The following is a 17,214-nucleotide window of genomic DNA, read 5'->3' as shown; positions in this document are numbered from 1 at the left end:
TGTTAAATTTAGAAACATACAGTTTTCAGAAAGATTACATAAATATAATCATACTCAGTGTCACGAACAAATAAACATTAAAATACTTGAAATTATGTACTATGTTTCCTTTACAATCAGGTTTGCAATTTTCTGGTGAAGTTTTTAGAGATATGGTTATTCTGAACTGACTTGAAAAAATGTTACCCTCGGCTATGTATTATATTATTATAAATAGTAAAATCTACATGTTTATTTTAATATTAAATATGCAAAATATAATTTATTTCTTAAAATACAACCCTCTCCCATCTCTCGGTAATTTTTAAAATTCCATTAGCATAAAATGTTGGAGGCTTATATCCAAAATATTCCGATAACCACTTTTTTACATCTTCATACAATTTAGTATTAATTGTTCACATTTTTCAATCCAATTCTTTTAAATAACAGTATATGGAATCCAGACGTGCACCAGCAGATATAATAAAATATGTATTACTACTCAGGTTTCAATGGCTAAATCACGACTGACTGAAAAAATGACATTCATTTTGGGATTAACCAATGTTTTAGATATAGGAAGCTCAAATTTAATTGCTCAAACTAATTTTCTAATTCTGTTTTACGTTATCTATATTGAAACTAACGCCCCAAGTAGCTTCGATGTGAAGGGATTATATACAAAACGGATATTCTAAAAAAAATTACAAGCTTGTGCTTATCTACCATATGAAGGAACGATACATTACTGGTTTTGGATAAACGGATATTACCGTAAAATACGGATTAATTTAATTACCAAATTACAGGTATGTCATTAAATTAAAAAATAACATTTTTTATTATGAAACTACGATGCTATATAACGGTATTTACAGCAGACAAGATCGGTCGCTTTTTTGTTACCGAAAAATTCGCGTGATTCTCTAAGATACCAACGTTTGGATCTGTGGATTAAGGATAAGAATCACAGGTCAAGTTTAGCTTTTAAACAAATAACCAACCTATCACCAACTGGTAAAAAATTATCCTTAACAAATTACTCGTCCCATCATTGAATATTACAATAAATTATTCGTTAGTATACTTTTTAGTTTCACTGTGATATACTCAATTGTAAAAAAAAAATATTTTGACTATATCTATGGAGTAAAAACAAAATTACGAAACAAATTGTCAAGCTGATAAATTAATTGGCTAGTAAAAATGAAGTGTAAGTTGATTTTGGTCAAATTATTAGATCAGATAAATCGCTACTTGCTAAAGTAGCAATAAAAGACAAATTTCAGCATTATTATAAACCAAAATAATAATAGAGAGTCAAGTTAAATAAAACATAATGAAGAATTTGTCAAACAAAGTTGAAGAGAAATAAAATTATTTCATTAAGAGTGTTAAATTAGAAAAAGAGCTTTTTCTTTAAAAATATGCTTTTTATTTTCCGACAACAAAATAAAAAAATTTAATAAATGTTTATGGAATTTTAAGTTCAATTAATGTTTTTCATATCTTTGAGCAGAGGTTAAAAATACATTGTTAACTTTAACATGCTTTTAAACAATAAAATACACGATATTACAATATGCATTATAACATATCCACCATCCTAAATTTCATTATTCAAAACATTAATCATGGAAGCCGCAATTAAATCCGTATAATCATATAATAAGGCGTGTATTATAATAATAATGAATACAGATACACATTTATGTATACCCATCCAATGATTGTAATCGCATTGGTAGCACCTGCCCTAATTCTCTTAATTGTGCCTCTATTAAGCCACCGAATGCACTTAATCACCTTTAGGATTTATTACACCAAACTGCTCAACAATGGGTCGATAATTCTTGGCACACTAAAAAGAGCGTCCCGAACCGCTCATTTGTGAATATTAAAGTGTAACGAAACGTTAAGTATATATGAACGTTTTTTTAGCGAGAGAAAAAAAAATGATCGGTAAGTCGTGACGAAATTTATCGATTAGTAAGCTTAAAGTAAAATATTTTTCGCACAGTGTGTTCAAAATATAATTTGAACTTGATCTCATTTTTTACATGTTAATAAGTAGCGGAACGGTTGTAAGCGTTGATTTTTTTAATTATTATTATTTTATTTTGTGGTTGAAATTTTTGTGCCACTCTGTAGCGACTGGTCTCGAAATAAAAACACAAGCGGTTCACCTATACAGGTGAGTAGCGTTCCAGGTACGAGTATTACAACTCAATCAAAGAGTCACTGACAATCCTACTTACTTCTTTGGCTAATGTTGTAACTGTGCAGCCGACTTCGAAATTATAGTTCGTTCAATTGAATATCGAAATATAATATTTTATTCTGAGAAGATTTTTGATTTGTTTTGTAATATTATGAAAATGTTACATTCTCAATAAAATTTATTTTATAATTAATTATAATTTAATTAAAAGCGAATAATTTAATTAACTATTTAGAAAGATTTGGAATGGGCCTAAACCAAGGGCCTAGAAGATTCAACCTTTTAGATCTTCTAAGCCACATCGTTCGACAAAAATGGCCGCAAAAAAATTCAATGCTGCTTATGATTTTATATGATTTCGTATGAAGCATATAACAAGTAAAATTAAAACGAAAATTTTAGATGAGCATCGCCATTTTCCTTATTAAAATCAGATATTATTGCACTTATGTATAACGTAAAAATAACCACAGTGTTAACATTAAGAATAATAAATATTCTGTAGTTAAAAATAAATATTATATTCTTAAGAATATAATATTTTTGTAAAAAGAGTCGTCTTATCCCATTGCGACGCAATGCAATGAAACATCGCCTTTTTGGGGCACGTGAATTTTTTTATGAAATATATAAGCAATAATTATTTATTTCTTATAATAAAAAAACATTTTATGCTATACTTCTTGAACAGAAATAAATTTTTAGGGTCAAACTGTCTGGCTAGGTAAACATAAAACCAATCCAATCAAAAGAAATCGAAACATCCCGATTGATAGTACATCAATTAACAAAGTTTTTCAACCTAAAATTCTGTATGTTGTTGCAAAATTAAAAAGTAAAATCGTTACGGTATATGTAGATAAATTAGATAACACAGTAACCTAAGAACTTCCAAAAAAATTCATTCATCAACTTAGGAACATTTTTACCGGGATTTTAAATAAATTTTAAATTTCCTCACTATTTATATAAAACCGCAATGATTCACAGATTTAGAAACCAGGGGAAAAAAGCTACAATACGGATAAATTATCGCCGTATTAGCTTATTATAAAATAATTGGAAAAAAATATTATTGCACTTAACATAATCGGGGGAATAAAATCATAAATGAATAAATACTCGCATGTATTTTTCATTCCTAATATTTTGTGTAAATTAAAAATGGTGGTCATGGTTACAAACCAGTTATTTATAATTGTATAATATATATGTTTAAACGCTTAAAATATCCGTTAATAATATAATATAATTTGCACTCACCAAATTTTTCGGCGTCCTTTCCCTGCTTACAACTGTCACACACAAATTTATTTTCACCATTACACATTAAGCCGCACTATATCACTTTTTATATTTATTTTTATTATATGCACTTTTTTTATTTACACTATTCACATTTTTTGATACGTAGCAAACACGACATTTTATTTTCACATTTTTCTCCTCATTTTTCACTTTTATTGGTCGATAGATTTTAGCTTATCCGAAAGCCTTTCTGGTGGATCGACAGCACGGGCACGGCAAGATGTGATAGAAACTGGTTAAATTTTTTAGAATCGATAGACTACACTGAATTCTGCAACACCCACTGCAAGCTTTAGCTTACTTACTCAAAAGAAAATCTTAGAATTTTATTTTACTGTTATAATTTTATATTTTTGAGATTCTGGCAGACCCCTATTTTTCCGGATTGTTCCACAAAGTTCTGTTTTCCATAAAAATAAATATTTTGCGACTATTTTAAAAATTGTCAGCATAAATACGGTGCCAATTGTCCAGACACGGTTTAGTAATTTCTGGTTTATAATTTTAAACTACAAATATAACCAGTACATAGATTTTATACTAGAAAATTTAGGAAAGACAATGGCAATCAATCCACAAATATAAAAATAGTGGATTTTATTATCGGAAATAAGAAACACCTTAGTGCATTAAGGACTGAAATATAATAGCATTTTTTTCTGTATTTGGTTGATAAATTTTTTGTATAATACGATTAGCTATTACCTTAAATAATAATAATCTAATAAAACATGAAGGAGAACCTTGAAATTCAATTGAACTTGCCGTCCTTTTTTTTGTTTTAGCCTTTCAGGGCGCTTCAGTTGAGTCGATTAGACTTTTGTTTCACCCATGATTTTATATCTCTTGTTAAAAAACAGATTTGGAGCAATTTCTTATTTCAACAATTGCTCAATTTTTTTCTACAAATATGTTTTTGTTAAAAAAATTGTAATAAATTTGGTTGGTACGTGTTTTATGCCCGAAATATCAGTAAAAATTGTTTTGAGATAATAATTATCTCACTTATATTACGGCAATTAAAATTCATTAACTCTTCTATTCAAATATATTACACAAATCAAATGAGATGAAATCTGGTTTATTTTTAAGTGTGATTTATTTTGTTTATATAATTTATTAATTATCAATCGAACGAAGTATACGATCGTGTAGTGATCGTGGGCTTTTTTACGGTGTTTAATTGTTGGTCCATCGGTGAATATCAAAGCTGTCAGTGCGATTGACGGATCGGTTCCTTTGTTGGGATACACTTGCGGCTCACACTTCGTGCCTGCATATCGCATAACCATCGCACGACCCTCTTCTCAAACTCTTCTACTGTTCACATTATAAGACTATTCAACAGATATAATATTTTTTATAATAAATATATTTATAAAAAAAACGCATTCTGATGAGGGGGTGTGCGATTTCTTTCGCTATTTCAACGCGAAAGGATTTTCGAAGGCAAAGAAGAAATGAATGCAAATGCAACCAGAGACTCTAAATGTCTAAATAACATTACTACATTCTCTCTGTATACGGAGAACTAATGTGATTGAGTAACAAAAATATTTTTATTAAAAAGACATTTAAGGTACTTTTTAAATGCGTTTTTCATTATTTTTACGGTTTAGTCTGTCGCATATGCATGTATTATATTTTCATAAATACATACTAATGAAACAATACAACATATTAGGAAAAAAATATAAATAAAAAAGTCAAGAAATACTAAAAATAAAAATTTAAAAAATACGCAATATGCTCATGTGATTTTACGCATATATTGAAAATAATTTCAATTTTTAAGATGGATAGTTACTATTATATAATATTATATAAACATGTTACTAATAAAATAAAACACAGAGTGTAATTAAAAAAATATATTTTCTTATTAGGTGCATATATATTATATTAATTAGCTTACGCTATTATAATTTTTATTTATTTTTGCCATTGCGGTCCAATGGCATAAAACCATTTAGAGCAGATTTCTTAAATGTAAAAAAGTAGTGTTTTTTAAGATAAACTGCTATTTTATATCAAGGGTGAATTGCTTGCAAAAACGGTAATTTTTTATTGCCTTTTTAAGTAGCACAGACGTACACTTTAAATATAAAATTAATTAATGTACCATTGACGTCGAAACAGTGGCGTAGCTACGGGGGGGCGGGCCGCCCCGGGCGGCACTTGCCTGGGGGCGGCATATTCGCGATGGGATCTGTGTGGTTTTTAATCCTGAATGCACTAAAACATATATAAATCCACGAATAACAAGAGCTTAATAATAACCAATTTATTATTTTAAGAAATGCTGATTTTATGACCCTGCAAAAAATGTATAGGGGGGGGGGGCAATTTTAAAGATCGCCCTGGGTGGAACATACCCTAGATACGCCACTGCGTCGAAATGAAAATGTTTTATAAAATGCAATTTTAAATGAAAATAAATTAAAATATTTAATCTAAGATAAATACTTTAATAGATTGCCTTAATTATTATTACGATCAATTTCCGATGTAAAAATTAAACATTCTTTTTTAACATAGTATCTAGCTAGCTGTTGACATTTACACGGTGGTAATTTTTATTTGTGGTAACCAAGAGAGAGAAAAACTTCATGCAAACCACCTGGAAAACACATTTCAACCACTATTTTAAATTAAAATTGTAAATTTTCTTAGTAAATAATTCGTCGTAAAATGCTATTTGTAATCGATTTAACGTATAAATTGAAAAAATTCGTTCATATTTGTGGGTATGAACGATAAATATAATAAACACATTATTTATAACGATGATTAAAACGAAAATAAATATTTATGGTTATTCATTAAAATATAAAAATACAAACATTTTAATCAAACGGCGTTTTTACATCGTGCGAGTCGTGCGCAAAAACATCGCATAACTCAGCGCACAATCAAATAAAAAAAACATATTAAAAATTATATTAAATTAATAATTTATTCGCGTTTATTACGATTTTTTCGACATGATATTTTTTGTCCATAGAAGAAATATTATGATAGGCCAACGATTATGACGGGTGGTGAAGACACGCAGAGCCGCCATCGTCGGCTTAGATCAAATGACATTATAATTAATGGATTATTTCACCTTTATACCTTGCGATACAAATGACTTTATTAGGGTCGTGGTAGCTTGACATACCATAATTAACTGCGGTGAAACGTTAATTGGTGAAGTATTGAGTTAACTTGACCGACAAAACAACGTAAAAAAGGGACACCGGCACGTGGATGTCAAGGATCAGGTGGAAGAGGAGAAATTAATGACCCGGGATGATTCGACATGGGGTGCTATAGTTTAAGCTTTTCTATCACTATTTAAGGGCGAATCATTCGATATAACCAGCGAAAACTTCTAAATAAAAATATTAAAAGAAATCATAAAAATAAAACATATAAGTATATGGTTAAAACTGTTAAAAGTATATAACTTTATAAATTATTGTTATTCGCTGCAACTATTGAGAAATTGCAACCCAAAACCACTAATGATTAATTATACAAACATAATTTTAAAATACATGTACTAGTTTATAACCATGTTCATGTTTACAGTTGTATTCGTTTAATACGTCATAATGAAGACAAATAAAAACGTTGATGTTTACTAACTGAAAATCTGTGTTTTATTTTTCTCCTGTTCTATTTTGTTACATTTCAGTTTCTTTATGTACTACTTTTTAGTGTTACTTTTTTTAAGTTCTGTTTTTTCATGGGATCATATTCAACCTAAGACATCGTTAATTTGAGTAGTTAATTATTAGGAAAAGAAGTAAATGGTACGAACCTTTCAATTGCTCAATTAGTTTTACAAAGTTTTGTTTTGTACAAAGTTTTCAAAGGCAATATTGTTTAATTTTTTTTGGTTTTATCTTTAGGTTACTTACTATTTAAATAATAAATAGCCTAAAGAATAAACTTTATTCACTAAACTTTATCCAACGAAACAAACTAGATATTTATATTAATTTTTATGTGTATTCTCGATTTGAGAAATGATTTGAACAAAGGGGTTGTTGTAACCGAAAAAATTGGGTTTGGATTAGCTGACTTTTTTTGGCAATTGGTTATAAATATTAACATTTCTGTATATACTTCTTCATCTGGTAGTCACTTTTTCGTCTTCCTGAATTTAATATTTGTTTTATTTATAATTTCATATAAACAATAAACTACCACACTTTTCCGTTGTAATTCTTGTGATATCATTTTTTTACATTATTCTGCAAAACTTGAACCTATTTTTTTGCAATCGCACAATTTAATCATGAATAAAAATGTGCGTTATTTTTAATATTATTGTATTTTTTAGAATTTAATATTAGTATTGATATTAATTAATTATCAACAATTTTCCCATTATTTTTAGAAAATCGGTCAGAATAAAATAAAATTGCTCAGCATAAATATTGAATGGTTATTAATAATATTATTTTTGGTCAGTATAAATATAATTTTGATCAATATAAATATTAGACGGTAAGTATCATTTTTAAGCTTGTGTAATAATCATTATTTTACAACTGTTTTTAATTGTTATTTTCTATACAAACTTATTATTTTATTTAGCCTTAATTAAAATTTTATTATATATTAATTCTGATTGTGACATACATATGTAATTACATGTATTGCGAGTATTTTGGTAATTTAATTGGGGGGCAAGAAAAAAAATATTTACAATAATAATAAAAATTAATTCTTATAAAATATATAAAAATCAATAATGAGTGCCATACATGCCAACTTTCATCTATTTTAATGTATTTTTTGCCTTTCGGCTGGTTGACAATCGAGAATGCCAATTTTGCTTAATAAACGAGTTTTAAACCATTATAATAATAACAATTTACAAGAAAAATAAAACGGATCATTTAATATAAATATTGATTATTCAACATAAACATTGTTTTTTTATTATTCAAGATCAAATATAACCATTTTATATTTGAGCAAAACCCTTTAATAATAGAGATTTTAAAATAACATTAAAATATACATAAAACACGAAAACAATAAAGCATTATTTTATAATGATAAAAAAACGTCACTGGAGGCACTAGTTACGGAGCACATTATCCGGAAGCACAGATCTTCTGATGGTCGTCGGGGCGCTAACTCCTGGCTGACCCTCACTCCGTGAAGGCAACTCTGTAAGCTGCAACCTCGACATAGGGCGCTGCTAAGGGTCCTCGCTGGAGGATGGCATAAATATAGGCGTAAACTCGTGTTTTGGATGCAGCGTGGAGGCTGTAGTCTTGTGGCGCCTCGATGATATTAAGTCTTCAATGGAGGAGAACAGCTAAGGACGAAAGCCAAGCGTTGAAAAATACCCCGAAGTCAGGTCAAGAAAAATAAAACTGCACTGTTTTCTCTGCTCTTGTCGACGACCCCAAGATCAATGTCTGGCGTAGCTCAAAACTATTTACATCTTTGGCACCTTCTCGGAAGCACACAAGCGTGTGAATAAACGAAATTTAAATTGATAAGTCTATGCTTTTTATATTTTTTTAAGAATGGCTTTAATCACGTTAACCTATCCTTCTCAAAAAAACAGTTTTCAAATAAATTCAAGAAACATTGGTTCAAATGTGCAAAATTTAGTTTCCAAGAAACGTCACATATCTTGTTTTCTGAAAGGTCGCCACAAATTAATATAAATACTGATCATTTAGTATAAATATTGATATTCCCTAATGCTATTAAAATACTGAAAAAAGTTAATTATATTGTAAATTATACTTAGAATAAACAGAAGCATATTTAGTATTCCTGACAATTTTATAATTAAACAATGTTCCTTAATATCAAATTTGTTATCTATAAAACTAAATATCTATTAATAAATTATCCTTATTTAAGCAATTGTAATTGTAATTTAATTTAAATTGATCTACTACACATATCCAATTTCTTAAGCACTATTAATATAATCAAATAATCTAATCTTATTTTTATAAATATAATAATATACATATTAAATATTATTATTGAAAAAGCGTATCTTGCTTTGTAATTATCTGGAGAATAACTTTAATATATAATAATAATACATACGGCAAATTTTAACATTAAAACTGCTTCATTAGTTGAACACTTACTTTATAAAATTAAACTTTATAGTTTTTGCTATTTAAATAACATTAGAATCATTTTATTTTATTTGTCTCTTTATAATAATTGAAATCTAGAATGAAACTTTTTCTTATAAAATCACTGGTTTTGTGCAGTTAATACTGTATGCTAGTTAATAAGTACTTGGCGAAAATTTCAAGCTTTTTATTAAAATGTAGAATTTATTACATTTTAAGTACATGTTCTTGAACATTTTCTGTCAAAAACTATAATAAGAAACTTTCTACAGTGAAATTTTCAAGCAAATATCTTTATGCATGACACTCGCTTGCAAGATGTCTTGACACGTCTTTCCACGATGACATAGCGTTTCGTCCCGCATCGTATGAAAAACAAAGATGATTGTACAATAATTAAACGGCGCTTCCTGTGTTTGACGGATGATTTGGCATCTTCTCTATAACACTTAATGTATAAGTAGATAATACCGATATAGATTCCGTTCTAGTTTTTGTATGAGAGTTGCCAGGACCCACGGTGGGTCCTTGTGTTTACGTCCATCAATGCCTAATGCTTGTATTTACATATTAGCGATACATCATTTTTTTCATCTTTATTCACACATGACAACAACAACATCGGGCCACAATGCGGCCACGGTGCCTTTTTAAATTCCTCATAAGACCTCATAAGTCTGTTGTCAAAGGCAACGCGTTTTATAACGTCTTTATAAGCAGCGAGGCGCCCATATACGCTACAAATGATTATTAAAGAAATGTTTGTGTAAAAAATGGTCTCGGTGAAGCACAATCGGTTGATTAGGCATGAACATGTTGGTACGTGTGATTCGTCAAAGTTTTGCGTAGAAAAATGAGCTTGCACAAAAATCATAATCGAGACAATATGTTCAGCGAATTTGACTAATGTCTGTGCGATTTTCTGAAATCAAGACGGCTTTGTCTTGTTTTTGACATATTTGCTCAATTGTCAATGTGTCAATTCGGTTCCACTCGACAAACGGCATTGACGTGTGTGTATATAATTTATATGAAATATTTCATTCTACAGCATCTATTCAATGAATAAGGACAATTTAATTATTTATGAAAGAATATAGTATTTGAGCCATAAATCTCAACTTCTTAAATTATATTTATAAATATTATTTCAATATTGAATTGCTATTTTAATATTCTAATAACCACACATGTGCAGATAAAAATACGTATGTCATATATTGATATAATGTCCATATTTCAACATATTTTTTACAAAATAAATACAATGACAACAAACCAGCAGCTTGAATGATATAAAATGAAAAAAAATCATAATCGTATGCTAATTTAAAAACAATATATATATACAATACTTTATTTTAATTCAACATAGAATCAGGAAATTCATTATTTATACATATAAATATATATATATATATATATATATATATATATATATATATATATATATATATATATATATATATATATATATATATATATATATATATATATAGGTATATATATATATATATATATATATATATATATATATATATATATATATATATATATATATATATATATATATATATATATATTAAATCTCGTTGCACTCAATTGGTTATAAATTAAAATCCTATTGATTTTTTTTCACTGCTAATTATTTCAAACTCCAATTTGAACTCCATAAATACAGCATCATCACGCGACTGACCAGCTAAGAAGCATCTAATATATTATTTTCCAAATATTTTAAGTCTATAGTGCAATGGTGCATGGGGGCCATAATGCCCACGGGGTTCCCGTCGTGCTCAGTTTGTGTGCGTGTGACGTCACGCGCGGCCTTTCCACCATTTGAATTCACGTTTTATTTGGTGCTAATCAGCGCGGCGAGGCCTCATGCTGAGGAGACCTCATGCTGGCCAACAACAAAACACCTCATTTGTTAGCGGGCTTTGGCCAGGCCTCACCGCCGACCTGCCTTTCTGTCCTTCCGGTCAACGAGCGATTCCTCACACCCGACACCCCCATGGCAAGTGTACTAAAAAACAAATTTATCACACGCCAACAAATCGCGTCAAAACTATCGTTACTATTGGATATATTGTTACTGGAGGCCTATGCAAGTTTAGCTTATAATAAGTACGTAAATTCAATTTCAATTTATATAATATGAGCAATTTTTTGATAATATATAATACTAAAAATAACTTTTTAGGGAAGATTTCAATGTGTGTTTGGGCGTCAAGTTATTATTTTTGATGTTATACATACGTATAAATCAATGACTTAAGCAAGTAGAGAGCTCATTTAAACGCTTAGAGTGATTTTTTAGATATTCTCAATAAAAATGCTATCTTATTCAACAAAATTCTATATTATTTAACCCATAGAGCGATATCGCCGTACATGTACGGCGATCAATCTTTCAGTGTTTTGCGGTACCCCAGATAGTTATATATTTATATATCTATATAACTGAACAAATAATAAACAAAAAATATTTTACTAAAGTAATATTTTTTAAATTTGATTTAATATAAATGATTTTTTTAAAAATAATATCAATAAATTGAAGAGCACAAAATAAATATCAAAAAATATTTTATAAAAAATATTTAGAGTCTCTAAATTGACATAAAAAATCCACAAAAGCCGAATAATTAAAACATACTTATACAAAAAAGTAGTAAAAGAAATCAAAGCAATAAAACACACAGAAATAATTATGGAAAAATACGTAAAATACAAATTAAATGAACTCGCTACTCAAAGGGTTAACGAACAGTGCGAAATTTTTGGATATTTTACTTATTAGGTATACAAATCGTTTATGATCAGGAACTAATTTGCCTGTGCTGCTTACAATTTTCACGTACATTGCTAATAAAAGTCTTGAGTCACTTAGTGTTTTTTCAGAGAATTTTATCAATTTTAATTATTTTGATCTCCCGAGAAATTAAAAAGATTATTGAGAATTCTCACAAAATTATTTTTTTATATGAAATTTAATAAAATATTTTTAAATAGTTTTCAATGTCAACAATTTTTATTACAAATATTAGTTTTAATTCACTACGTTGTTGTAACAGACTTACCAACAATTTAGTGGATGAAAAATTAAAAAAAATTGTCATTGGCAAGGATTTTTTCGAAGTGGACAGACCATGTAGCAGAGGACTAGATGGGACGAGTTGGCGAGTGAAAGCGGCTAGATAAGAACAGTACCGAGTGGAAAGCTCTAATAGAGTAAAGAAAATATGTATGCAGTTCTCGACATAACAACAATGAGAGCAATTGTGTAAAACGATAAAAAAAAGAAGCAATTCCATTATAATATAATACAAAATAAAGCTCAAGTCACTTAAAGTTAATATGCACTCGAAACTGCTCTACCGCTACTCAATTTACGATAAGGCAATTTCAAAATTGAATGATAACAGGTAAGCAAAGGTGTGTTTCAATAATGCAAAAATATGATACACAACAAGATTTTGGTTGTCTGTTATCATAACAAATTAGCTTTGTTAACGCCATGTCCGCCGGCTTGTTGAATTAATGATTGTATTGTTATGTTAATAATACACTTCACAACTGGAGTGTTGGCGCTAACTCCATAAATTCAACATATTTCGCACGTACCTACATGTATGTCATAAGATAATCATGAATCGTGCTTACGATATATTTATACATACATTTTCTGAATATAAATTAAATATATATATTCCACGTAACCTATTACTAAATCCAGTGTAGAATACAATAAACTATTACACATATTTATTTCATTGAGAAAAGTAATATATTTATACATTTAAGTTAGCATCTATAATACACGAGGAAAAGATTTTATGTAACTTTACCATAAGTGTTAAAAATATACTCGATTCTTTCCAGCTGTACAAATAAATTTAAAATTAAATGTTTGCTGCTATTTTTGTTTTCAATCTTTACTTAATTAGATTTACTTTGTTAAAATAAGATATAAATATAGGTTATTGTCAAAATTGACTAGCTGACCTCGAATTAAATATTCAAGCGAGTTTGATATCTACAGATTGAATAAATACGTATTATAATACAATAATATATCGCGCAAATAATATTTTGCGAAATGAGCCATGATCTGTCATTACAAAAATAATATGCAATACTTTATTTATCAATAATTACATAATTAACTTTCTATTAAATATCGTCTAATCATCATCAAATTAGGCTTGTTAATCTCAATTAATCTCACACATACAATAAACTTTCCAATTATTAAATTTTAATTAAATTTCAAAATAATCACGTATATAATATTTACATGCAAATTGCATATTATATTTTGTTATTAAGCACAATGATTCAGATCCTATTAGAGAAATCTTCATATTTTCAATCAAATCTAAGTTTATTATCAATAACACAGTTACGCATACAATAAGCACAAACTATTATTCGAAAATCGTTCCATAAATCATCACACTTGCTTACAGTTTGTGTATTCAATTATGCGATATTTAGCAGTGTTTTGGATCGTTGCATTGGAATAATAAATACTTCATTCTATTTATATTACATTGTCCAGATTAAAACTGAAAACTTGGTGTTCTAAAACAAAGTTATAATGAAAATGATTCACTTTGTAATTATTACAAATCGAGTTCTTGTAATTGACCCGAAGTTCAAGTGGTAATGTTGAATAAAGTTTTACAGGATACGAGTGCGATGAAGTAGTAGTTTAGATTCATTCATTAGACACCGAGTTAATTCATCGTGGAGCGTGCTGTTGCTCATTGATGACCGTTTATTGCTTAGTTCCTTCGAAATCATACGGCGTTAACCCTTTCGTTGCCAAAATATGAAAAAACAATTTTTATTTAATTTAATTTATAAATATAGAGAGATGCATAATTTAGAACATATTTATTTAGAAAACTTGAGTTACCCATGTGTTTAAATATCTTAAATGATGAATAGTAACAATTTAAAACTCATACGCAACAGCAACAAACAATAAATTGCTCACTAGCACATGTCTCACTTGATGGGGCGTTAGATAAGAGTCTTCCAAGCCTTCCAATTCGTTAAAGTGTATAAGTTATAATACATAATTTGTAATAATATTGTTTCTTGTAAGCCAAGTTATATGTATTATTTATAGTTTTTAAACTAGATCATTATTATTCAAGGTTTAATTTTCAATAATGTTTTTATCAAAAAAAAATTATGTACTTTAACATTTGTTAAATACACAAAAATATTTTTTATAGTCAACACTAATTGGCAATGGTAAATATGAATCGTACAACTGAAACGCCAGTTAGAGATTTTAATAGTTAAGCTGTAGTTCAGATACTTGCTGAGTACATATATATGACAATTTTTTTATAATTGTAGAAGGCTTAAAAGGCGCTCTGTACAGTATAATGCCAAAAATGTGCCAAATACTTGTATGCGTGGCTCTAAAAATGCATGAGTTTACACTATTTAGCAATATAAAGGGTATTATACAATTCAGTTTAGTTAAATAAAGAACTTAATTTAAACAATAATATGGGTTTAACCATAAAAAGTTGCTAATTATATATTTAAACTTATTGAAATATATGAGTTTTTCGTTTGCACAAAATATACCTAACCAATTTTTAGGTTGTGCAACCAAATTTATATTAAAATATAACTAATATTTATGTATAAATCACGTCTTCAAAAATATTTTAATTTCTCTAGAACATTGTTTAATAAAGTGCAAGTTATTATATAACTGATATTTTGAAACAAGATGGCGGATTAGGTTAAAAATTATAGATGAACCGAACAGAAGCAGTGACGTAGGGCCGTCCGGGGCAATCCTTAAAATTGCCACCGCCCCCCCCCCATACAATTTTTTGCAGAGTCATAAAATCAGCATTTATTAAAATAATAAATTGATTATTGTTAAGCTGTTGGTATTCATAGATTCACATAAATTTTAGTTTATTCAGGGTTAAGAACCACACTAGACGATTCCATCGCGAATATGCCGCCCCCAAGCAAGTGCCGCCCGGGGCGGCCCACCCCCTCCGCCCCCTCCATAGCTACGCCACTGATCAGAAATCGTAATTTAGACTTTTAGAAGCTAAACAAGTAAAAGTAAATAGGTAATGTTATGCTTTTTTTCTTTCACGCTCAAGATTATTCTATAGAAAGTATGATTATTTATAAAATACCCGTATTATTTTGTAATTGAGTGCATAAAACTAAATGAAGGAGTATACACATTACTCATTAAAATGCCTATTTTTATTAGTTCAGTAAATTGTTTTTGATTAGTAGTTTAAGTATAATGTTAGTTTATAAAATATCGTAAATTATAATAAACTCTCTGCATCTTAAAATAAATTGTAATAGTTTCATTTAAATGATTAATTAATCTTTGACCAAATGTTGGTATTTTAACAGAAAATGATAATATGCGTTGCTAGACAAGACAGAAAATGTGAAAATTGAATAAATATATTTTTATACAAATTATAAGTATGTATATTGCGAATGGCCTGCTTTGAGACAAAGGCGAAGCTTTTAGCGCCGAACTCGATAGGATAAACGTTCATCAAAAAACGGTTCAAGATCCACTGTTCCGGAACGTGGCTCAAAACTGTCGACATCCCTGGCGCCTGGTAGAGAAAAGGTTTTTTGCGGAAGTAAAAATTTCTTGAAATTGTATGACTTAAATTTTTTTCAAAAAGGCCTTGTTTTTTATATTTTTTAGAAAGTAGTTTTAAATTTGGCTCCTAGAAACTAATCTCACTTGGCGTAGCAACGATCGCTACAAAACTCTAAATTAGTTTTGTTATTATTAATATGACGAATTTATACTTATTGTCAAATAGTTTGTGACCGTTAATAAACAAGTTACAATGATGCTGTCTAATAAAAATATTTTTTAATATATCATGTTATTTTTTGCTACAATCTGAACCTAATGTAAAAAAAGGTTAAAATTCGATTTTCTCAAGTGCACTATTAAATTAATTCTGCATTACTCAAAAATAGCTTGTAGATATAGAACCAGCAACTGCACTTTTATATGAATGCAACATGTGTTTTATTTACTCACGCGTGTTTTTTGACTATTTAAAATTGAAAGAATTATGAAGAACAAGAATCTCTTTCTATTCAATTATTTTTTACCGAAACAATGTGATAAGCACGCTTTAGATTATAACAAACATGACTTTTACAAAATATTGTTAGATCTGGAAAATGTTTTTTTAATTCATGGAATTATTCAAATGCCTTTATCTGCCACAAAACATAAGATATTACAGAATGATTCAGCTCTAGTTTTGGAATAAATCACAGTTTTATCTCCAAATATTAAGAATAAAATATTGTATTATTTTTTCAGTTAATTCATTGTGGTCTCCATATAGTATGTATATACATATAATATAATACATGACTATTGAATTATCTAGTGACGTTAAATGCCCCTAATGCATTCTAACCAAACAAAACAAAATCATCGCGATACAATCGGTCAGTCTTTAACAAGACTCGCATGTTTACATATCGTTTAAACCGAGCAAAGTGATTTTAAAGCGTGAATTAACCCTTTCCGAGGCGGCC

This window comes from Plectrocnemia conspersa, unplaced genomic scaffold (assembly GCF_051122295.1).
Source record: "Plectrocnemia conspersa isolate PC_06_02 unplaced genomic scaffold, ASM5112229v1 ptg000012l, whole genome shotgun sequence".
Taxonomy (NCBI): Eukaryota; Metazoa; Arthropoda; class Insecta; order Trichoptera; family Polycentropodidae; genus Plectrocnemia; species Plectrocnemia conspersa.
This window is presented reverse-complemented; position numbering follows the sequence as displayed.